The sequence below is a fragment of the Astyanax mexicanus genome, chromosome 5 (assembly GCF_023375975.1).
Source record: "Astyanax mexicanus isolate ESR-SI-001 chromosome 5, AstMex3_surface, whole genome shotgun sequence".
Classification (NCBI taxonomy): domain Eukaryota; kingdom Metazoa; phylum Chordata; class Actinopteri; order Characiformes; family Acestrorhamphidae; genus Astyanax; species Astyanax mexicanus.
The window spans coordinates 3,246,716-3,271,043 of record NC_064412.1 but is presented as its reverse complement, the minus strand read 5'-3'; the positions used below and the strand labels follow the sequence as shown (position 1 = coordinate 3,271,043).

Below are 24,328 nucleotides of genomic sequence, written 5' to 3'. Positions count from 1 at the left end.
TATCGGAGGACCACAGAGTTCAGACAAAAACAGTAGATAATTCAGCCTGTAATTTTCTCAGAGGACGTCTGAGAAAAACAGGAACATGGTGGTACCAGACAGGAAAAAATCAAAGAGGATAAAACCCACCATAAAAGAGAAAATTACCCCAAAACCACCTGAGAAACTAATCCTGTCCGGAAAGGGCTCGAGATTGCAGGAAACCGAGGGCTACATATACACTGGGACAGACAAGGAACACCTGGGGAAGTTAACAAGAGGGCTGGGTAACAAATGACACAGGTGAGAACACTCAGTAGACGGGGCTAGGGTGGTGCAAAAAAATAAATAAAAAAGTGAAGAGAAACAGAGCTATCAGAAACAGGGGGGACAACACCAGACAAATGCGTGAGACCTTAGCTTCTGTCTGTCTTGTGCTTCTTTAGACTGTTTTGTTTCCTTCCTTCCCTGGCTCTGTTTTCCCTTGTAAAATAAAAGTATATTTAAGTATATATTTAAGTATACTTAACATGGAAAAGTACATACTTTTTAAAATAAAAATATGTACTTAAATACATACTTAAATACAAAAACTAAATGTTTTTGGGACAACATTTGGCAACTTAAGCATATTTCAATTGTAATTAAGCTATTTATAAATACAACATAAAAGCATTAAATTGTGCATTTGAGTACTTTATTGTAGAACTTCTGCACACTGAAGTAGATTTAAGTTTGTGTTTTTTAAACATAATTTAAATACACTTGCAGTATATTGTAAATGTACTACTTTGCGTATTGATGCACATATTGTGTACAGCTTAATGCTACTGGAAAAAAATTACACTAAAGTGTACTTTAAGCTATATATATTTTCTACCAACACATTTTTAGAAATACAAAGAAAGTTAAATGAATGTGTTTTTTCATAAAATATATTAAATTGAATTTTTTTTTTTTTTTTTTAGTGGCCCAGGCACAGCCGAACACCCCATAATAATGAGAAAGTAAAAGAGGGAACAGTATGTTCTAGTCATCCTGATGCAGCTCGACACCTCTAGCTTTAGCTTTCTTAATGTGAACATTATTACTTTTTAGGATCACCAACATAGCAGAGAACAATAAAGCAGAATCTGAAGTCTATCGTTTCACTCGCAGGGCAGCCCTGGTGAAAAAAGAAAATATATACTTAATTGTACTTAAAACATTTATGTACTTACTTAAAATATATTAAAAATACATTATTATTATGCTTTTATCAAACGTTTGAAGTACAAAAAATACAATATAGTGTATCTTAAATGTAATTCAATATACTTATAAAATACTTATTTCCAAATATACTTTTGTACATTTTTAGCAAAGTGTGTTAAAAACAGCTGTTACAGTAGTTCACTTAAAGTACAATGTATCATTTAAGTTTTTTGAAAGTCAATTAAATTACTACATTTATAAAATGTAAAGTAAATCTGTAACACACTAAAAATTGTAGTACAGTATATTAAAATATATTTTTATACCCAATTAAGTATACTATACTCGAAGTATATTATACTTCGACAAAAGACAGGAATAATAGATTACATTACATTACATTACATTACATTACATTTGGCAGACGCTTTTGTCCAAAGCGACTTACAATAGTCAAGTACAATGTAAAATAAGTTTAAAGGAAAAACATCTTTGGATAGGGATAAAAGGAGGACAAAGGGGAATAATAGGATAGAGGAGTGAAGGAGGGGAAGAAGGAAATGAGGTTAGAAGTAGTTAGTGTGTTAGAGGTGTTAGGAGAGTAAGTGCTCTTTGAAGAGCTCTGTCTTCAGGAGTTTATTAAAGATAGTGAGAGATTCTCCTGATCTGGTAGTAGAAGGTAGTTAGTTAGAGGTGTTAGGAGAGTAAGTGCTCTTTGAAGAGCTCTGTCTTCAGGAGTTTCTTAAAGATAGCGAGAGATTCTCCTGATCTGGTAGTAGAAGGTAGTTAGTTAGAGGTGTTAGGAGAGTAAGTGCTCTTTGAAGAGCTCTGTCTTCAGGAGTTTATTAAAGATAGCGAGAGATTCTCCTGATCTGGTAGTAGAAGGTAGTTAGTTAGAGGTGTTAGGAGAGTAAGTGCTCTTTGAAGAGCTCTGTCTTCAGGAGTTTATTAAAGATAGTGAGAGATTCTCCTGATCTGGTAGTGGAAGGTAGTTTGTTCCACCATTGGGGAACTCTGTATGAGAACAGTCTGGATTGCTTTGTGTGAATGTTTGGCAAAGCGAGGCGACGTTCACTGGAGGAGCGCAGCGGCCGGGAGGTAGCGTAAGCCTTCAGGAGTGAGTGCAGGTAGGAAGGAGCCTGTTCTGTCATCACCTTGTAGGCGATTGTAAGAGCTTTGAATTTGATGCGAGCATCAACTGGTAGCCAATGGAGCTCAATGAGCAGCGGGGTGACGTGCCCGTTTTGGTTGGTTGAAGACCAGACGTGCTGCTGCGTTCTGGATCATCTGTAGTGGTTTTACTACGCAGGCCGGGAGGCCAGTTAGCAGGGCATTGCAGTAGTCGAGGCGTGAGATGACGACCGCTTGCACCAGGAGTTGGGTGGCCTGTTGCGTCAAGAACGGTCTAATTTTTCGGATGTTATAGAGCGCAAAGCGGCAGGATCGAGCAACTGAGGCCACATGGTGCGTGAAGGAGAGTTGGTCATCAACCAGAACACCCAGGTTCCTAGCAACCTTTGTCGGTGAGAGAGAGAGAGAGTCGATACTTATAGAGAAGTTGTGTTGAAAAGATGGTTTTGCTGGTATAACTAGAAGTTCAGTCTTTGTGAGATTTAATCACATATATTTAACATCAATTCTTAGTACATTTCTAATATACCTGGTGTATAATATAATAGTGATACAGTTGTAATAATCATTAAATGTATTATAATTTTACTGTAAGCATATTTAAAATATGGGGTTACATACATGAGATAGTATGTTTAAATGTTACTTAAGTATATTTAAAATAGTTCCATTTTAGTACAGTTAAGTACACTTAGCACAAGACATTTTTTTTACTATTTTTATACAAATGAAGTATAATAAGTACAAAAAAAGTTGTTCCATTTTGTCACTCTTTATATATACTGATTAATAATAATGTGGCTACAAGAACACTTTACTATACAGTTAAAATGTATTTCAATGCTCTGTAATTATAATTAGTACATTTTATAACACAGTGTTAAATAACATTTAAATGTCATTTTTTTTGTAACACGCAAAATTTGTAGTACAGTATATTAAAATATATTTTTATACCCAACAAAGTATACTAGAAGTGTGCTACTTACAAACAAAAGGAACAAGAAGCATATTTGTACAATTTAAGTAAGACTTTTGTACTATTTTTATACTGTAATCAAAGTATAATAAGTACAAAATAAGTTGTTCCATTTTATCACTCTTTAAATATACTGATTAATAATAATGTGGCTATAAGAACACTTTATTATACAGTTAAAATGTATTTCAATGCTCTGTAATTATAATTAGTACATTTTATAACACAGTGTTAAATAACATTTAAATGTAAAAAATGTAAAAAAAAATGTAACACGCTAAAAATTGTAGTACAGTATATTAAAATATATTTTTATACCCAACAAAGTATACTAGAAGTGTGCTACTTACAAACAAAAGGAACAAGAAGCATATTTGTACAATTTAAGTAAGACTTTTGTGCTATTTTTATACTGTAATTAAAGTATAATAAGTACAAAATAAGTTGTTCCATTTTATCACTCTTTAAATATACTGATTAATAATAATGTGGCTACAAGAACACACTTTAGTGCACTATAGAAATAATAAAGCTTAATAATTTTAACTTTAATCTACTTTTTTTCTCTCAGCAGTGAAAATGTGAGTTAGAGAAGTGTGAGATTTTCTTCTGAAGAACTTTTTATTGCATTATAAAAAAGAAAAAAAGAAAAATCCTGGAGTGCACTCCAAAACACACACTGCAAAGTTACACAAGTGGATTCTGCCAATAGATGTCGGCGAGCGGTTTCGTTCCAAATGGTTTCAAAGGGATTTGCAGGCCCTGTGAAGATGTTTGAAGTTGAAATGTTGATGCGTCGGTTTTTCTGGGAGAGAGAAATTTACCTGAGGTCATGCCAGACCCTGTCCCGAGATGAAACGTCTACAAAGAACTGCAGATTCCATTAAATACAGATCTTTAAAGCTACAAACGATGTGTTACAGGCAGAACTGCTCTGCTATATTGCCATAAATCTGACTTTTCCACAGTATCTCCTCTCCTTCTTCTTCTTCTTCTTCTTCTTCTCTAAAATGAAGTTACCTGGTTCTCATGCCTTAAGATGTTTTCAAAATACACTGAACCATGTTTCAACCATTTGATGAGAAATAGCACTGATTCTGATATTTTAATCATTAATTTTCCCAAAAAGAAAAAAGTGCCCTACTACATTAAGGCACATCATGATGCTTATTGCTATCTTAAACCCCATCAACAGTCTATTTTCACACCTCGTGCCTTTGCCGTTAAAATAGCATCAGAGTTTAGGAATAAATCTACACTGATCTGGTCACTGGTCTAGTCTCAATTTCCTACATGCTTTTTTTTGTATTTTGTATTTTGTCTATATACAGTAAAAATACATGTAAAATTGATTTTGTACCCAAAGCTTTAGACAAAAATATGAAATCTTCCATCACAATTGCAATTTAGAAGCAAAAATCGAAACTCAAATAATTTTCTAATAACTGCAAAGAAAAATAGAAGAAGTAACAAAGTATATTTAAACATCTATATTTACTTATATATACTTGTTTCTGTTTTGGACTGAGTACATTTACACTTTTTCCGTTTGATTCTTAAAATTTTGATTGTGTAAAACTTTTAGTACAAAAGTTTTAAAACTGTTTATTTGGGTGAGTAAAGAGCTTCTGTTTATTTACAGTAAACTTCGATTTTTTAAGTTTTGTTTGTGAAGTTTCTCCAGGATAATCTTTAAAGCTATCTTTAAAGCTTCTTCTTCTACTTCTACTTCTTCCTCTTTTTCTCCTCCTTCTTCTTCTCTTCTACTACTTCTTCTTCTTCTTCTTCTTTTTCTCATTCTTCTACTTTTTCTTCTACTTCTTCTTCTTCTTCTTCTTCTACTTCTTTTTCTTCTACTTCTTCTTCTACTTCTTTTTCTTCTACTTCTTCTTCTTCTTTTTCTTCTACTTCTTCTTCTACTTCTTTTTCTTCTACTTCTATTTCTACTTCTTCTTCTTTGTCTACTTCTTTTTCTTTTACTTCTTTTTCTAATTCTTCTCCTTCTTCTTCTTCTTCTTCTTCTTCTTCTTCTTCTTCTTCTTCTCTTCTACTTCTTTTTCTTCTACTTCTTCTTCTTCTCCTCCTCTCTGAAATAAAGGTACCTGGTTCTCATGCCTTAAGATGTTTTCAAAATACACTGAACCATGTTTAAACCCTTTGATGAGAAATAGCACTGATTCTGATATCAAATCTGATATTTTAATCATTGATTTTCCTAAAAAGACTAAGGGCCCTATTGTACGCCCTGCATAAGATGCGTTGCGATGCTCTTTGCTATCTTACACCCCGTCAACAATTTTATTTCATGCCTTGTGCCTGAGTTTAGGAATAAATCAACACTGATGGCTGTGAACTATTTGATCTGCAGCCTTTATCTAAGAGGAAACCAACCAATCTAATAAAAAAACCTAAACTAAACGAGTATGTTTAGCATATTTGTGTATTAAATTAATAGTCTGTTTTTTTATAGGTGATATAACTTTAATTTTCCCAAAAAATCATCAGTATGCCTTATAATCCGGTGCTCCTTATGTATAAATTCTACCAGTCAGGTATTAAGGAGCAGTAAAGGAACAGAAGTTTCAGTGAAGTTTCTCCAGCACTAAGGCTGGAGCAGTATTAGCATTAGCTGCTAACCGCAGCGCTAAGCGCTAGCTCTTTCACCGTTCAGAGGTAGTATTTTGGACTGTAGTCTGCGTGTTTACTGTGTTAAAACAAGCTACATGGGACAAACCGCTAGCTGATAGTGCCCTGGGTTACCAGAACACTCAGGGTTCCTCAGTGTAGCGCTGTCGGGCAGCATTTACTAGCGCTAAGTGCTGCTAAACTGGGCCAGTTTACTGTAAAATAAATGGAAGCGCTTTATTTGGCCAAAAAAACAGTTTTCAGGAGAGAATTCTGTGTAGATTAACATCCAGCTCTCATTTGTCTTTGAAAGAAAATGTTTTGTTTACTTAGGCACTTCCCCAGCATTTTCCAGCTTCCCCATTAGAAGGAAAACATGGCGACACCCCTGTTCCTTACTAATGTTGCATAAAATGCGTCGTATAATCTGATGCGCCTTATGTATTAAAATAGACCAGAAAAAAGATATTCATTGATAGTGTGCTGTATAATACGATGGGCTTTATAGTCTATAAAATATTGTATATTTTATCTATTAATTCAATTGAATTGAATTTATTTAATCTTTATGAATAAACAAATATTGAACAAATCTGCAATGAAAAAAGCCTCTTTTTTTATCAGAATCAGCCCTGATCTTCAGTAAACAGGTTTCATGGCTAAAAAGGGAGCAGCCTGGTGTTCAATCTTCATTAATTGCACATTGCACCAGTAAGCAGGGACGTGCACAGGAATCTTGAAGGGCAGTTGCTCTAACCTGAAGAAAAAGCTCACCTTCAGGGAAGTCACTCTACTCCCACGGCCAGTGTTGTGCGTGAACGTTTATTGAACGCGCTCATTTTTTCGTGAACTTTGAACTGAACGCAACACATTTTTTAATAAAGAACTTGAACGTGAATTAGTTCACATTATGTGTCATGAACGGCAAACATCCCTGTAAATGATGAATTTGTGACATCTGCTTTCTCTTTTGAAACACAACGAGAGAAACTTGGCTGGCGTATGGCTGGAGAGAGCGCGGAGGGCTCGAGAGAGCGCGCGAGTGTCATGTCCTGTCTGTTCTCTTGTCTGTATGTTCTCATGTGACCCGGCTCCTCTGTGTTTCATTCCCAGTGTTTTTCCACTCACCTGTGTTCATTTGTAGCTCCGCCCCTTCGTCCCAGGTGTTTCCTGTTTCCTGTGTGTGTGCACCTCTATTTAAGGTCCGTGTTCCATTTCCCCGGTGTCGATCCTTGTATGTTTATCATCTGTCAGTGCTCCATGTGTTCCCCAGTTTCCTCAGTCCTGTTTTCAGTTTATTCCCTGTGTTTGTATTTGTTTTCTGTAATAAATCCCTTTTTGTTTGCATTTGCGTCCACCTCCGCGTCCTCCCTGCACCCTCACCTGACAGCGAGAGAGAGAGAGATATTCATCACCTGGTAAGAAACCCACAATTGCAGTGTCATGAGCAAATGTCTAGAATGAGCAGTTTCAAATAACGTATAGTGATTTCTAGCTTGTAGTGCAAAAAAAAGTCTTTATTTGAATATCTCACCAAAAAAGTAAAATGAACTGAACTTTGAACCAGTTCAGAATTAAAATTGTGAACTTTGAATGTGAACTGTTCACTTTGAGCATGTATGAACTGAACTTGAACTAGTTCAGAAAAGCTGTGAACACTGACCACGGCATCTTCAAACTCCTCTTGGGTCTCTGCTAGTCGGCGGAAGCGCCGCCCGGTCGTGTGCTGCGTTTTTTTTTTTTTCTAGTGAAGCGTGCTGCATGTCCCCCGCTACGCCCGCACCCCTCCCTCTCGAGGTGTCTGAAAACTTTGTTTTACGAAACTTCAATCAAAATTACGAATTATAAAGAAAATCTTGTTGAAATATGAAATCATATTTGCCTATATTATTTTTTCCCCTCCCTCGGAAGGGCAATATCAGCCAAGGACGGCAAAAGGGCAGTTGCCCAAGCACATTGGGCCATAGCACTGCCAGTAAGAGCAGAGTGTGAAGGTTCAATTAGCAGGGTAAGAGCACAGTTCTGCTCTAAATGTTGCAATGCACACAACATTATGGGAGACATACCAGAGTTCAAAAGAGGACAAATTGTTGGGGCACATCTTGCTGGAGCATCTGTGACCAAGACAGCAAGTCTTTGTGATGCATCAAGAGCCACGGTATCCAGGGTAATGTCAGCGAGATACCACCAAGAAGAACCAACCACATCCAACAGGATTAACTGTGGACGCTGTAAGAGGAAGCTGTCTGAAAGGGATGTTCGGGTGCTAACCCGGATTGTATCTGAAAAACATAAAACCACGGCTGATCAAATCATGCAGAATTCAATGTGCACCTCAACTCTCCTGTTTCCACCAGAACTGTCCGTCACCACAATCAATTATTGTGCTCTAAAACCAGGTGTTTCACTTTCATTCTCCAACACCTGTATGTCATATCAGTTCATAATTAAAGCCAGGATCAGTGCACTGTGGCAGTGCGTGGTTTAAGGTTCCTCAGAGAAGGTCGCTGTGGGTTTATAGAGAGGTTCTTCTCAGCAGCTGGGGGAAATGTAAAGTAAAGGACATTTTCTCACCTGCAGTCCAGCGAGGCAGGTAATGATTTGTCACTTCAGTCTCTAGAGAAACCCACAGTGTGAACGGCCCAATTACCCTGTAATTGAAAGCCAGTACAAGGGTGTTAAAACTGTCCTTAAAGGAAAAAAAAAAGCGTAAAACACAGTAATGCATGTGGATAATTGTTTCTAGTGACTCTCCTGATTAAAATTAAATGTTAAGCAGTAGAAAGTCAAATACTGGAGCAACAAAAGTTAAAACAATACCCAGGTTCTTTTGCGTAACAAAGATAATATGTTGATGCCAAATTAAAACTTAACTTTGTCAAACCATTTAACATAAAAAAAAAAATAAATAAACATTTATTCAGCATTAAAAAATGTGGTCATTGATGAAGAACTATGAAGAAAATCATGTGTTAAGTGTTAAATAAACCAGAATATGTTTTATATTTTACATTCTTCAAAGATGCACCTCTTGGTTAGATGGCATTACCTTATCTTATTATCTTACTTTATTTGTATTTTTATTATTGTTGTTTTTATGTCGTTTGTTTTCTTTTTAATGCACTTTATTTTTATTTTAACAATTGTTTTTTTAATTAATGTTTTTTGTCATGATATAAAAGGTGCTATATAAATAAATTTGCCTTGCTTAGATGACAACTTTGCACATTTTGGCATTTTCTCAGTCAGCTTTAGGAGTGCAGCCGCAAAGACCATCAAAAGACATTGGGATGGAACTGGCACTGATTAGGACCACCCCAGGAAAGGAAGAGCAAGAGTTTCCTCTGTTGTACAGGATAAAATCATCAGAGTTAACAGCTCCCCAGATAAGAGCACCTAAATGCTTTACATTTAGTATTTTGGTTTGTTTAACATACTTAGTGCATGAAAAAATGTGTGAACAAACTTTTGACTGATACCATATATACAGCTCTGGAATAAAATAAGAGAACACATAAAAAGTATGAGTTTCTTTGATTTTACTAAATTTAAAAACCTCTGGAATATAATCAAGAGGAAGATGGATGGTCACAAACCATCAAACCACCAAACTGAACTGCTTGTATTTTTGCAGCAGGAGTAAAGCAGCATAAAGTTATCCAAAAGCAGTGTGTAAGACTGGTGGAGGAGAACATGATGCCAAGATGCATGAAATAAAACTGTGATTAAAAACCAACCAGGGTTATTCCACCAAATATTGATTTCTGAACTCTTAAAACTTTATGAATATGAACTTGTTTTCTTTGCATTATTTGAGGTCTGAAAGCTCTGCATCTTTTTTGTTATTTCAGTCATTTCTCATTTTCTGTAAATAAATGCTCTAACATTATTTTTATTTGAAATTTGGGAGAAATGTTGGCTGTAGTTTATAGAATAAAACAACAATGTTCATTTTACTCAAACATAAACCTATAAATAGCAAAATCTGAGAATGCCTGAGTTTGCATCACTTGCATTACCTTTTATTCTTATCCTGGCTTATTTTAATATTTAATCTTATTTAAATCTTTCTATCGTTTCAACAAAAAACTTATCAAGGATATCATTAGTGCTTAAAGAGGCACTAAACCCTAAACCATATTTTTTCTGAAATGTTCAAGTTCATATTCAAGTTTTAAGAGTTCAGAAATCAATTATTTTAAATGGATTTACACAGAGAAAGAGTGTGTGAGCGGTAAAAAGAGTGTCTGCGGATAAACATTTAAATATTGGAGCTAAAATAAATAAAACAGCTGATAAAGCAGATCTTTTCTTCTGTCTGCAAAGCGTACCAAAGAACCGCCTACTTCGAGAGGAGGAGGCCATTCGACTGACGTTAAATAAGACCACAATTACCAGAGCAGGCAGCTGTTGGCTATTGCTGTCTAGCATTTAAAGGAAAAACAAATTTTTGCTTCCTGTCGAAACGATTTTATCTTGTCAGACGTGCATCTATGCAGAATAGTTTGAGGTTTGCGCGTGTGGGTGGAATTTTTGAGGCTGTAACTACGCTACCCAACAAAAAAAAACTTTTTACACAGGAAGCTTACGGCAAACTAAAAAGGCAAACTCAGCTCTTGATGTTCTCCAACTGTGACCCTTGTACTTCCTGTCTGAGAAGCACCTCCCCATAAGAAACCTTATATTTAATTGAGATTACATCATTTCTGCATTAAATTTTTTGTTTATGCAAATTTTAAAAACAAATGTTTTAACAATTTTTGGATGTCTCCATTTTTGCATCTGGTAACAAAAATCTGATGGCATAACACAATTTACTTTTGTTACAAAAAATATCATCATACAATTTTATTTTATTTTTAATTTGTCCTAAAATTTTGTTTACAAAACATGTAAATCCTCTATTTCTTTTCAGCTGAAATACTTTCATTGTAAAATGAATCATAAAAACACACTGAATGAAAATAGGTGTGTCCAAACTTTTTACTGGTCTTGTACATTAATTTATTTATTCATTGTCTGACAATATTTTTATTTGGAATTTGGGAGTTTATAGAATAAAACATAAACTTATAAATAGCAAAATCAGAGAACCGGATTCAGAGCTGTAAGATATGAGAATTATCAATTACATAATTGCCGTAATCTCTCAGAAGAATCTCATTAGCTGTTGAGATAAAAATGGGATTTTTTTCTGTGTGACATGAAAAGCATTGACAGAAACAGACACAAAGAGAGAGAGAGAGAATAAAAAAGTGAGAGCGAGAAAAAAAGAGAGAGAGAGAATGAAAAAGAAAGAGAGGCGTCTCACAGCGAGCGAGTTGACATATTTTGACTGCAAAAATCATCACAAAGCAGACGAGCCCCTCGAGGGAGACGTGAGAGAGATGTGAGAGGGAAGTGTCTCTTTTGTGGTTTATCAAGTCCTCATACTCAATGAGCTTCTAATCGCAACAAAGAATTTCAACAGTGCCACAGATACACATCAGCATATCAAAAAACTCAGGAAAAAAGGCGTGTAGACCTGAGTTTACCGCTCATTATTATTCCTGCTGTGAGACGATCTTCAGAAAGCCTGGTACAGACGAGTCTCAGTCTGAAAACTCCAAAACTGAATCGTTTACGTTTCTACTAACAACCATCAGGCCTGTAAACACATCGGATGCTTTAAAGCATCAGTTTTAGCCACGATTTCTAAATTTAAATTTCACAATTTAAAAACACAAATCAGGGGCGTCGATTGGCCCAGTGGTCTAAAGCGCTGCCACTATGAGCAAGAGGTCACAGGTTCGAATCCCACTCATGCAGCTTTGCCATCAAGCAGCTGGCACTCAGAGGGAGCAAAATTGGCCCTGCTCCCTCCGGGTGGGTACAGTACAGTAGATGGCGCTCACTCCTCACATCACTCCTAGGGTGATGTCCGCAGCACAGGGCGTCTGTGAGCTGATGTATCAGAACCGAGTCACTGTGCTTTCCTCCAAGCACGCTGGCTGCTTGGCAATATGCTTAAAATAAGCGGTTGGGGTATCACTAGTGATAGGGGGGAGTCCTAGTGAGTAGGTTGTGTAATTTGTCGTGTAAATTGGGGAGAAAATGGGAACATTTATTAAAAAAAATAAAAACGCAAGTCAAGCGTCACTTGTCAATTACAGTTCTCTATTAACAGTGTGTGTGTGCTTGAATTTATGTGTGTGTGTGTGTTTGTTATGCTATTATTATGCAGAAATATCATATGTAATATTTCATAACATTAAATGCATCTGCCTGATATTGTTTAAATCCTGCACTGTAAACCCACAATTAGTTTAAACTTATTTTTTGTTTTCTGTTTTATGTAAAATTGGATATTATCAAATATAAGTCATAAATATTATAAATTAGGTGAACATTTGTGAGCACAAACATTCAAACAGAGATCTTTGAGTTGAGTCAACTTAATATAATAATAATAACTTAGTTTTGTCTGTTGGGAAAAAAATATTTGCATTTTGGGTGTGTCCTCCTGTTTCTGATACTCACCATCAGTGTGTAGTCATTCCCCCCGGGGCTACATTAAGTAAACTTCTGGATCATATATTGTGATTTATCATAAATTGTGGCTTCTTAATTCACCTTTTAATCACAGGCTTACAGTTTAAATATTTATTTAAAAAAAAAACATATTTCATAAGTCAAATGGAATTCAAAAGAAAAATAAGAAGAAATTAACATATTTATTTATTTGGAAACACAAATAAATGGCAAGTGAATTGGTTAAACAATATATATATATAAGTTTTAAGTTATGCTAATTTAAGTTTTCAGTATCCATTAGGTTACTTATTTAAGGCGACTGGTTTGCTCAATTAAAAAAAAAAAAAGTAAATTCAACTCATCAGGGCTTAAAGTGTAAAAATCTTCACAAGACCTTTAATGATGACTTTTGGTACCTGGTACCAATCCTTTAAAGGTCCTTTGGGCTTTGAGTTTATTTGGGTTCATTTTGGTTGATCGATTGACCTTCTTTACAGCATGTTTGGTTGTTATTTCCTATTTACTACACTGTAAAAAAGAAAAAGTTAAGAAAACTCAGAATTTAAGGCAACTGCACTACATTTTTAAGGCTCAAACCTAAACTTTTATGTTTTGAAGAAAACCAGGACCACATGTGCCAACTAGAAATCTTTGGTTCAGACAATTCATTTATCATATGTATAAAAAAGTCTCACCAACTTAAACATTCTTTATGTTTTTAGTTTACCTTTATAGACCTAAGTTGTGGAAAATGTGTATTTTATGTTCTGCTGACAATCCCAGGAAGTTGTGTCAATGACACATTTTACATTTAATAAAATTTATATATGAGGGTGCCAGTCACTGTCTGTCTGACTGTCACAAATTCTAGTACTCCCAAAAAAAGACTCCATTTCCCAGAATGCACCTGTGCTCAACCCTCCAGACATGCAGGGCCTCATCTGTGTTCCAGCTCTCCGTGCTTCTAAGCATTACTCACACCTGGACTCTCTAGTATGAATAGCCTCTTTTTTCACTCACTGTTCGCCTCAGAACTGAATCTATTCTCATTCTTTTACCTCGCCTTTCCTTGTATTTTTAACTATCCTTTTGCCTTGCAGTTTTGTCCAGTTGAGGATTTCCCGTATATGACCTCATTGCCTGCTCACTTTGGTATGTTGTTTGTTTATGCTGTTATTTGGCTATTGACCCTGCCTGTCCCTGACTATTCTTACAAGCCTGATCTTTTATTTAATAAATTGTATGTTTGGTATCCACGCTTGTCTGTCCTGTGTTTGGCTTCCGTGACAAATGGAATAACACTATATTTATTTTTTTGACAATTTAGCAAGTTAGCAACTGGAAACATATTACATATCTGGCTTACTAACAGCCATATAAGATTGACCAGCTGAAACCCGCCAGCATATCGTCACACTTAACATCACCAACCATAGCGACTTGCTCTTATAGCCTACAACACTGAACACCTGCAGTTTATACTGTAAATCTAAAGAGAAGACAGCAGCAGCCTGAGGGGAATGACTACACACTGATGGTGAGTGAGAGGTAGGAGGACATGCCCAATATAGCATGACCAACAAACCCCTGTTTAATTGCTCAGAAGACCCCCAAAACAGATTATTTAGTTTGACTGACTTTTTACAAGAAACTTAAAGCTGATGTCTGTAAATTTTGGGGATTTGGGGGATTTGGGCAGGTGTGATGCAGTCTCCTTTTAGAGTGTATAAATACAAATCCAGGTTATGTTCAGTGCACATATATACAGGATATATAGCAGTGGTAACCCAGGGAACCCAGGAGCAAAAAAAACTATTAAAAACCTATAAAAAAGCATTACATACTATTAGCACCAGTTACTGATGTTCTGGATTGTTTAATTGTTTCATTAATGCTGAGTTGAGTGTATTGTGGGTGCAGGTATCCGGACTCAGGGGTTGCTGGCTGGAGTAAAGAGACAGTTTAAGGTCAAACATAAAGATGCTGACAGAGATTTCTATTGATGCTGAGGCTGCAATGTTTCATCTGCTATAAGCACACATTACAACCTTCCAGCACGGACGAGTGAGTGTGTGTGTACACATTCTCTCTATACTGTCTCTATATCTCTCGCTCTTATATTGATTCTTGAGGCTGATCCATATTTTATCTGCTGTAGACTAAAAATATTTGTGTTTTACATTAAAAGATGTATATAATACAAAAGATCAACATTTTAGTTTTTATTTCCAGGTATTTCCATCTGGATCTGATACTCATTTTTCTTATGAGCAAAAGTATTGGAACGTATGACTGTGAGGTGTGTTTTGTTGCCCAGGTGTGTCCTAAAACACGGATTACTCAAACAATAAATAAATAGCGCAAAATGCCTGACTGTTCGGTTTTAGATTGGGGTTTTATCTGTACAGATTGTGCATTTATTATTCAACCACTTAATTCTTAATTCTTTACATTATCACTTCCCCAACCTCACTTACATTCAAGTACATTTACCCATGATTGGGTATTCACATATTCACTTTTCAGAACTATTTTGTAATGTATGCATATTTATATTTATATTTCTATGGCACATCAGTCACTTTTATAATCAATGTCATTGCATTTTGCACTTTGCTCTGTTAATTATTTAATGACCATTAGCAACATCTATTGTACTGCTCCGTTTACAGATATATATTTACCTATTTATATATATATTTATAGTATGTTTTTTATAGCCTTATATATTTTCTATTTTTCTGTGTTTTAATTTATGTTTAAATTTGTTTCTTAATATGTTTCTTTTTTTATTGTGTTGTTGCTGCTGGATGCCTAAATTTCCTTCGGGATAAATAAAGTATCTATCTATCTATCTGTCTGTCTATCTGTCTATCTATCTATCTATCTATCTATCTGTCTATCTGTCTATCTATCTATCTATCTATCTATCTATCTATCTATCTATCTAACATGAAAAACACAGATCTGTGAGAGTCTATGGGTGAAAACAAGCATTTGTGAAGCTGAGAGCAGATAGAAAAACAACTTTTCATAGCCAGAACAACCATTTGGAATCTCCTGAAGTAGAAAGTCGTCACTGGTGTACTATGTAACTGATGTGAAACAAGCAGACCAAAGACAACTATAGCAGTTGATGACCAAAACATGCTATAAAATGTAAATGCTATAAAGAAAAACACCTAGTAACAACCTCCAGAGAGCAGAGCAGGAATTGTTGGTCTTTTGTATCATATTCCTTTTTTATATATAATACTCAGTTTCAGATTTGGGTTCTGCTTATTGACTATGCATTTATAGTTAGAGGAGAGTCTATGGGTGAAAAACAAGCATTTGTGAAGCCTAGAAAAGATGAAAAATCAATCAGAGCAATTGGAGCACAAATTTAGGCCATAGCTTGAACAATCATTTGGAAAGTCCTGAATAAGAAAGTCGTCACTGGTGTACTAAGTAACAAAGACATTATATATGTAGACCAAGGAAAATCACAGCATAAAATGAGCAAAACATTGTAAATGCCAGAAATAAAAACACCTAGTAATCTCCAAAGGGCAGGAGTTGTTGGTCTTTTGTCTCATATTTCTTTTGTAATGTAAAAAAGAATTTTTTTTAGTCTAGAAACAAACAGATTGGTCTCACTGTTGGACTGTGGGAAAGAGGAGCAAAAGACAGAATGCATCATGAATAATATTAATGTTTCTCAGCGTTTCTGATAAAATAGGGGAATCAGAAGTGTGATGGAGCGAAGCCGTCTCTCACCCCACCCTACAGCTCATCAATACCACAGCTCAGTCTGGGGGATGGGGTGATGAGTGACAGTCAGGAGGGTGTTGTGTGGGAGGAGAGGATTGATATCATCAGGGGGAGTCCTGATAAACAACCAGAGATTCCCCACCATCTCCTCTTTCTGAATAACAACACTGCATCCCTCCATCACTCCACAAACAAGCAGTGCAGAACTGGGGCTGTAGGGTTTGGGATATCACTAATGTACACAATCATGGTGTAACACTGTATACATTTATATATTCAAGGCAGGAATGCCATATATCATTTTAACAGGCAAACAGGCTCCTCCAGTAATACTCAGAGCTGTATGTTAAGTTAAAATACACTGTAATTTATGTATAAATGTTTGTGAATTAGACTTACTAAAATTACTGCTTCCCTACCTCATAAGGTGGCGCTATAATCCCTAAAAGAATAGAGTAAACCTGCTTTGAAGAATATTGGTTGTGAAATTCTGTGAAACTGCAACCAATAACACCAATAAACCCAAAATTCATAGTATTTTCTTATTTAGTGTTTTAGTATTTAATATTTTAGTATTTTATCCTCTTTAATAACACAGATGCTGTAGAAAATTGTCTTGCAATATATTGACAATCACAAAAGCACAGTATTATGACAATATTGTATCATAAGATGCCCTGTGATTCCCACACTGTAAAAAAAATGCTATGAAATCCAAAGTAGTATACCGTGTTTCTGCACAATTAACTACCGTAAATACTTTTACAGTATTATACTCTGAATGCGGCCAAAACCACAGTAATTACCTTGAAAATGACCAAATCACAATAATAATCCTACTTCTGTAGAAATTCACAGTAATAATCCCACTACTGTAGAAATTCACAGTAACAATCCCATATGTATAAATGAGTAGATAAATTTGCAATTCTGATATCTCTGTGTTCGCAGTAGCACTTGAAATAAAGCCATTAGCAGTGCCACAGCGGTTTAGATAACCAGAAAAGGCTGTTGTGTTCAGAAAAACTGCTGGGAAGACCTACCAGACACCATGTTTTTAGAATAAATTCAATTGGAGTGGCAGAAATGGACGAAGAAGCACACTGATGCCTTTTATAAGAAAATTTTGTCCTCTCTACACACTTAGGAATACTACTTTTACAACTGCTTTCACTTTTAAAACTGCTCTAACCATGGATCCCGGATTGTGATTCTAAAGTCACAGTTGAGGAATGTGTCTCACACATTTCACAAACTAGACTACAGTTTCAGCACTGTTATGACAATTTAAACAAGCTAGCTATGGCGTCATTTTACTCCCAATAGCCGAGAGTGAAGTTTTTGAACGCAAGAGTCTATTTCATGCAGCCCTCACGGATTTGATTTGCTCACGTGTAAAATACAGGTGTGCTCTCACAAATGTACCATGCTCTCTCTCAGATTATCTCTCCTCTTGTAGGAATCTGTGCGCGCTCTCGGATATATCATGCTCGTGTGTTATCTGGCTGTTCCTAATGTTTTGAGAGTGTGCGCGACCTCAACTTCCACCTGTGTGCTCGCGGACGTGGCAACAGGATTTAACCAATTAAATTCCTAATGCCGCTTGCTCTGACCCTGAAACTTCTCCAAGACGGATGGTTCGGGTCAATGGACTCAGGTAAAGTGATGTATTAATATTAATTTATACAATGTTCTGTGGAATAATTATAATGGTTCATATTATATATATATATATTATGGTATTACAAATGTGAAACAGATATAGAGACTAACTGTTGCCTAACTAACATAGCCGGTCTGCCGTGTCAGAATGCCGGTGTTCCCAAAATCATTCCAGCTCTATTGAGACTGGTCATTTAGGTCCAAGCTGATAATGCAATAGTAAAAACATTTTTATTCTAATTTGGAGTTTACTATGTAAAATCTTTGATTATATTTTATTATTTCAGAGCAACATATTTCAGCTATTAATGTAAAAATGTCTTCATCGCGTTTTTTTCAACCAATGAGAATGCAGAGCAAGCGGCTTTAGGAATTTAATTGGTTAAATCCTGTTGCCACGTCTGATTGGCTGAAGACTTTTGGCAGATTTGTTGCAGTGAAGAGCTCAGCACTCAAGCAGGGAACGCTCCGTGAGCACACAGGGGGAAGTTGAGCGTGAGCGCACGCTCTCGAAACATTAAGAACAGCCAGATAACACACGAGGATGATATATGCGAGAGAGCACGCAGATTCCTACAAGAGGAGAGATAATCTGAGAGAGAGCATGGTACATTTGTGAGAGCACACCTGTATTTTACACGTGAGCAAATCAAATCCGTGAGCGCTGCATGAAATAGACTCTTGCATTCAAAAACTTCACTCTCGACTAGAGGTGGGCGATACCGGGAATTTTGGTATCGATCCGATACCAAGTAAACGCAGGGCCAGTATTGCCGATATCGATACTGATACCAATACTTTTTAATATTTAAGCTTTATAGATCCAAATGATCCAAAAACCTAGGATATAATTTCACCAAACATTGTAAGTGATAACAAAATACGTTAGTATCACAATCAACATTTTTTGTTTAGAAACAATGGAACAGTAACAAAACAAAGTTTAAATATAAAGTAAAAAAATATTAAAAAATAAAATAAAAATTCTCCCCTCACTAGACATCTTTTCTAGTTCTTTCTTTCTTTGTTTCTTTTTTTAATAGAATTGTCATTTGGAAAAACAATAAAAAATAAGGAATTGTCTTCCTTTCAGTGCAATTCAAATGCAAGTTTTTCTTAAATAAACAGAGTGTAAAAAAATATCACTCAACACAAATCTCCTGAGGTAGAGGCGTGTCGACACGAGGAGAGCGCTGAGTGGGCGGGGCCAGGCTGAGCCTACCTGCGTGGCGGTTTGGCTGGCTTTGCTGAGCCATGTGACGCATGTGCAACAACAAGAGACCAGAGAGTAGACTGTGGTGAATCCTCGTGCGCAGCAGTCAGTGCGTGCGGCAGAGAAAAAAAGCTTGAATATCGATATTTTTCCACAAGTATTGCTCAATACCAATACCAGCGTTGGTATCGATATTATCGATATTTGGATCGATCCGCCCACCTCTACTCTCGACTATTGGCAGTAAAATGACGCCATAGCTAGGCATTTAATTATTTACATAAATGTGATTTTGCAGTTAATGTTGTGAACTTAATAATGACCGTAAATAAGAACACTATTCTAGACTGCTTCTTGCACATTTTCAGTAGAAATGTAAAAAAAAAATGAACATGTCCTAAAACTGCTCGCCCTTTTTCATATTTGGAAATGAATAAATGAGTCTGACTCTGCTGCAGAGCAGGGCGAGTGGAATGCTTGATTAATCTAAGAATACTGGCAGAGAGAGTGAAAACACACTGCAAGCCAAGTGAAGCTTTTAATTAGGCCCTGAGAGAGATCTCCTCAAAAGCACAATCGCCATGCCCGATTCATTATACATTTAACAGGTGATTAACAAAGCTCGCATTTATTCTTTTACTGTCAGTGTTTCGGATGTTCTCACCAGTTTTCACACGGAATCACAAGAAGAAGGATAATCAGTTTCTCTGATTTTGCTATTTATAGGTTTATGTTTGAGTAAAATGAACATTGTTGTTTTATTCTATAAACTACAGACAACATTTCTCCCAAACTCCAAATAAAAATATTCTCATTTAGAGCTTTTATTTACAGAAAATGAGAAATGACTGAAAAAAAAAGATGCAGAGCTTTCAGACCTCAAATAATGCAAAGAAAACAAGTTCATATTAATAAAGTTCAGAAATCAATATTTGGTGGAATAACCCTGGTTTTTAATCGCAGTCTTCATGCATCTTGGAATCATGTTCTCCTCCACCAGTCTTACACACTGCTTTTGGATATTGCAATTTTCTGAGACACTGATTTTTGGGTATTGGGTATTGGCTGTAAGCCATAATGTGTATAAAACACCTATATAATATATGAGTTTTACATTTGAACTGAATTACTAAAATAAAGTATCTTTTCAATTATATTCTAATTTAATTTTTTGAGATGCACTAGTATGCCTTTGAAACTGTAATGCAACCTTTTGGTTTAGAGTATTTATTTTGGTCTCTCCTCATTGAAACAGATGGAAGGCTGATCTTGCTCATGACTGTAAATAATGCTTACATGACTGCCTGGCTGCACTGCAAAGATGGCTGCCAAGTGAACTGATTTGCCTAATAGGACTTCGGCTTGGATACCTTCTGTGATTTCGTTTGCATGGCTCCTACGCTCCTGACCAACCCCAGGGTTTTTTAATGAAGCTTCTTCTTCTAACTTTGTTTTAACTTTTATTTATTATTCTTTAGTGTCCACTGCTGTTGATTTACGCTGTATGTAAGAAGTATAGATACTAGATTTTAATCAAATACTTCTGTAGAAGTTGTAGAAGTATCAACTCAAGCTTTTTACTCTTTAGTTAAAAGTGTTTTTTTAAAAAGTACTGTTTCAAAACTACTTAAAGTATAAAAGTAAAAGTAATGTAAGGAGAAACAATAAAAAGCAATTAAGAACAAAAGCTTAGGCCACGCCCACAGAGTCCTATAGCGCACTACCCCCCTCCCCAAAACACATTTTTCTTAAAGCCATAATGACTATAATGTTAAAATATTAAAATGTTAATGGTGATAATATGATTTGGGATATTGCACTAGGCTGTTCCCTAGTGTTTCAGCTGCATATATGCCCCATTGTAAATGAAAGTATTTTATATACAGTAGAATGTAAGTATATTAAAGAAGCTTTAGCAAAAAGAGCCAATCAATTTGATGGTTGTGCCAAGAATGGTGGAGGTGAGGCATTCTAATTGTAAAGCCCTGTCTCGACATGGAGATCTGCGCAAGTGCAGTAGCCAGAACAAGTTGAAAAATGCAAAAAACATTTTTTTGTGTATTAATGAATCAAATGCAACAAACTGTTCTTGAGTTTTTGCCAGTAAAATGCTAGCGCATATAAAAAAAAAATGAATATCATTGAAAAGTTACTTTATTTTAGTAATTCGTATGCAGGTGTGACGATGGATCACAGTATAAACCAATAGGGAGTCGGAATTGGTATATGTTTATACTTCTCTACATCCAATCACAATCAGATTCACTCTATCTGGATGGAGAGATTTATCTGGATTGGGGTTTTATTGAACGATGAGAAGCCGGAATAAAAACAAGCTGAAATGAAATAGAAGTAACGAGGCTGTTTTTGAAATGTACACCTTTTCCGGGCGACCTGTCACTCATATTGGTTGGCTATGAGCATATCTTCACACACCTGCGGTGTGGATCATCCTGCAGTGTGTGTCACAGTATAGGGCTCAGAGCCGAGCAGAGCTTAGTTGACCTTCTGGATCTGCTCCGGATCACAGCAGCGCTATCACTTCTCCTCGAGCTAGTCTGCACCCGCTGGCGCTAGCTGGGAGAAATTAATCAAAATTTAATCTCTCTGCACAGTGAGGGGGAAGCCAGTGCCCTGATCCTCCGCCTGACACCTTCCATTAGGCCAACTCATTTACCTGCATGCAAGAAAGAGAGTGAATCTCAGAGCTGAACTACGGTGCAGAAAAACTTAAAAAGAGACTCAAGGATAATATTAAAAAGTGCTAGAATCATTGTAGTGGTGGTTTGTATTGTTATGAAAGTCTTGTTGACAATAAGGGTGACTTTATAGTCTATTTTCTTTCCTTCCATTTGCATTGTTTAAATAGCAACAGTGCTTCTGAATACAGGGGTTGGACAATGAAAGTGAAACACCTGGTTTTAGACCACAATAATTGATTGTGGTGACGGACAGTTCTGGTGGAATCAGGAGAGTTGAGGTGCACATTGAATTCTGCGTGATTTGATCAGCCGTGGTTTTATGTTTTTGGATACAATCCGTGTTAGCACCCGAACATCCCTTTCAGACAGCTTCCTCTTACAGCGTCCACAGTTAATCCTGTTGGATGTGGTTGGTTCTTCTTGGTGGTATGCTGACATTACCCTGGATACCGTGGCTCTTGATGCATCACAAAGACTTGCTGTCTTGGTCACAGATGCTCCAGCAAGACGTGCAGCAACAATTTGTCCTCTTTTGAACTCTGGTATGTCTCCCATAATGTTGTGTGCATTGCAATATTTAGAGCAGAACTGTGCTCTTACCCTGCTAATTGAACCTCCACACTCTGCTCTTACTGGTGCAATAATGTGCAATTAATGAAGATTGAACACCAGGCTGCTCCAATTTACCCATGAAACCTCTCACACTAAAATGACAGGTGTTCCATTTCATTGTCCAACCCCTGTATATCTACACTGATGGGTGTGGTGGTCTGGAAATGAGGTGTGTTCAGGTAAGCAATAGAAAACACAGGTGAACCACTGACTGATTTAGTCCTTGACAGCAGTCACCAGTCAGATGTTCATTGCTATCTTGGCAACACAGGTCCGACGTAAATTTAACGTAACGTAACATCAATTAAAACGTAAATGAGCTGCTGGAGCTCCTTCACAGCGTCAACCAGCAGCTCAGTTTCCTCTGCTGAGAAGAGTTTGTTGGACACGTTCAGGTAGCTGCACCGTTTAAATAGCAATCCACCAAAGTCAGAGCTCACCTGGCTCCTAAAGTAAATGATGAGCAAGTGACGTGTTATCTGATCTTCATCCAAGTCAAGAGTATTGACAAATATACTGTGTCTATATGATTTACACACAAAATATATCATCCAGCAATCAAAGTGGTTGTGGAAAAGGTAAAAGTAAGTGAACCCTTGGAATAAAAAGCTAGTGTAACAACTCAGAATGAGAGGCAGGATGCAAATGCAAGATATTTTTAATAGAGGCCTCAATAGAAAACTAACAAAGCAACAAATACTAAGACTATCAAGAAAAAATAAAAAAACTAGACAAAGACAAAGGAAATATTAACAAAAACAGAAGACAATAAAAAGAATAAAGGTAACAAATGAAAAGAAAAAAACAATCTGCTACAGAGAGAGTCAAACATAACTATGGGGTAAATGTGGAGCTGGAGTAATAAAGAACACCTGGGGGAGGTAATTAGGAAGTGGGGAAACATACTAGACATAGGATTGAACATGACAAGGTGGGGCAAGGTCAGTCCATCCCTTGACTTAGTTTATGACAAATTTATGCAGAAAACCATAAAATTACAAAACGTTCACATACTTTTTCTTGACTTTTTCTTTTATATATAAATACACAGTCTGATGCATATACTTTTAGAGCTCTATGTGCTAAAAGCTGCCCTACAAAGTAATAAAAGCAAAATATGACCAATTTGCTCTTTAAAATTTGAGAGTTTTGTATACTAAGCTGATCAGCCATACATGGTTATATTACTCATTTATCCATTTATCTATTTTTATATACAACTCTCAAATGAACCACTGTTTAAATGGCTGATGAGCACCACTGTGACTGGGCACATGAGTTTTTTACATATACTTCTGTAAATGGACAATTGCCATTGGATGATTACCATTATCTTGAAGTGCCATTAAGAATAATGTGGAGCGTTGATATATTTTTACCTTGGAAGATTGGCATGCTAGTCCTCTACTGAATATAACTGTAATGAAGAGGGTTAGTTTTGGGATGATAGTGTTAAGAAGCAAAAACTGAAGGAAGGTTTTGCTAATGCAGGGAATCGTCCATTAAACCAGAGTATTGTGACAGCATGTATCAGTACTGACGTTGTCTGTCTGCCTGCCATGAGCTCTAGTTTATTCTCCAACGACTCTACTTCTACTTCCCAATCTCACATGGCGCTTTGGCATTCTAACTCGCCGGCCTTCTTATCATTCGCACCTGGTGCTTCTAGTATAAATTGCCCCCTGTTTCTGTTCCTAGTTGCCTGGTATTGAACCTTGTTTTCTAGCTCTCCTACTAAGTGGTTTATTTGTATTTTGCTTTTTTGTTATCGAAACATTTAGCTTCTTTGACCACTCTTTTGCCTAGCCCTTTATTATAGTTTGTTTGTTTACTCATTGCCAATCCTATTTTTGTATTTTTGACTACTCTTTTGTTTTGGCCTTCTTTTGTTTTTTTTATATTCTGTGTATGACCTCTTTGCCTGCCCACTCTGGTATATTTTGCTTGTCTCTGCTGCCCTTTTGT

The 24,328-nt window shown here is 36.3% G+C and overlaps 1 long non-coding RNA gene across 1 annotated transcript in view; it reads right to left on the bottom strand.

The window, feature by feature from the left end:
• Positions 1-22,444, bottom strand: part of LOC125802215 (uncharacterized) — a 121,483-nt gene extending 99,039 nt beyond the window's left edge. The window contains exon 1 of the long non-coding RNA XR_007439231.1: positions 22,100-22,444. This is a non-coding gene — a long non-coding RNA (uncharacterized LOC125802215). The remainder of the gene's footprint in view (positions 1-22,099) is intronic.
• Positions 22,445-24,328: the final 1,884 nt, after the last annotated feature.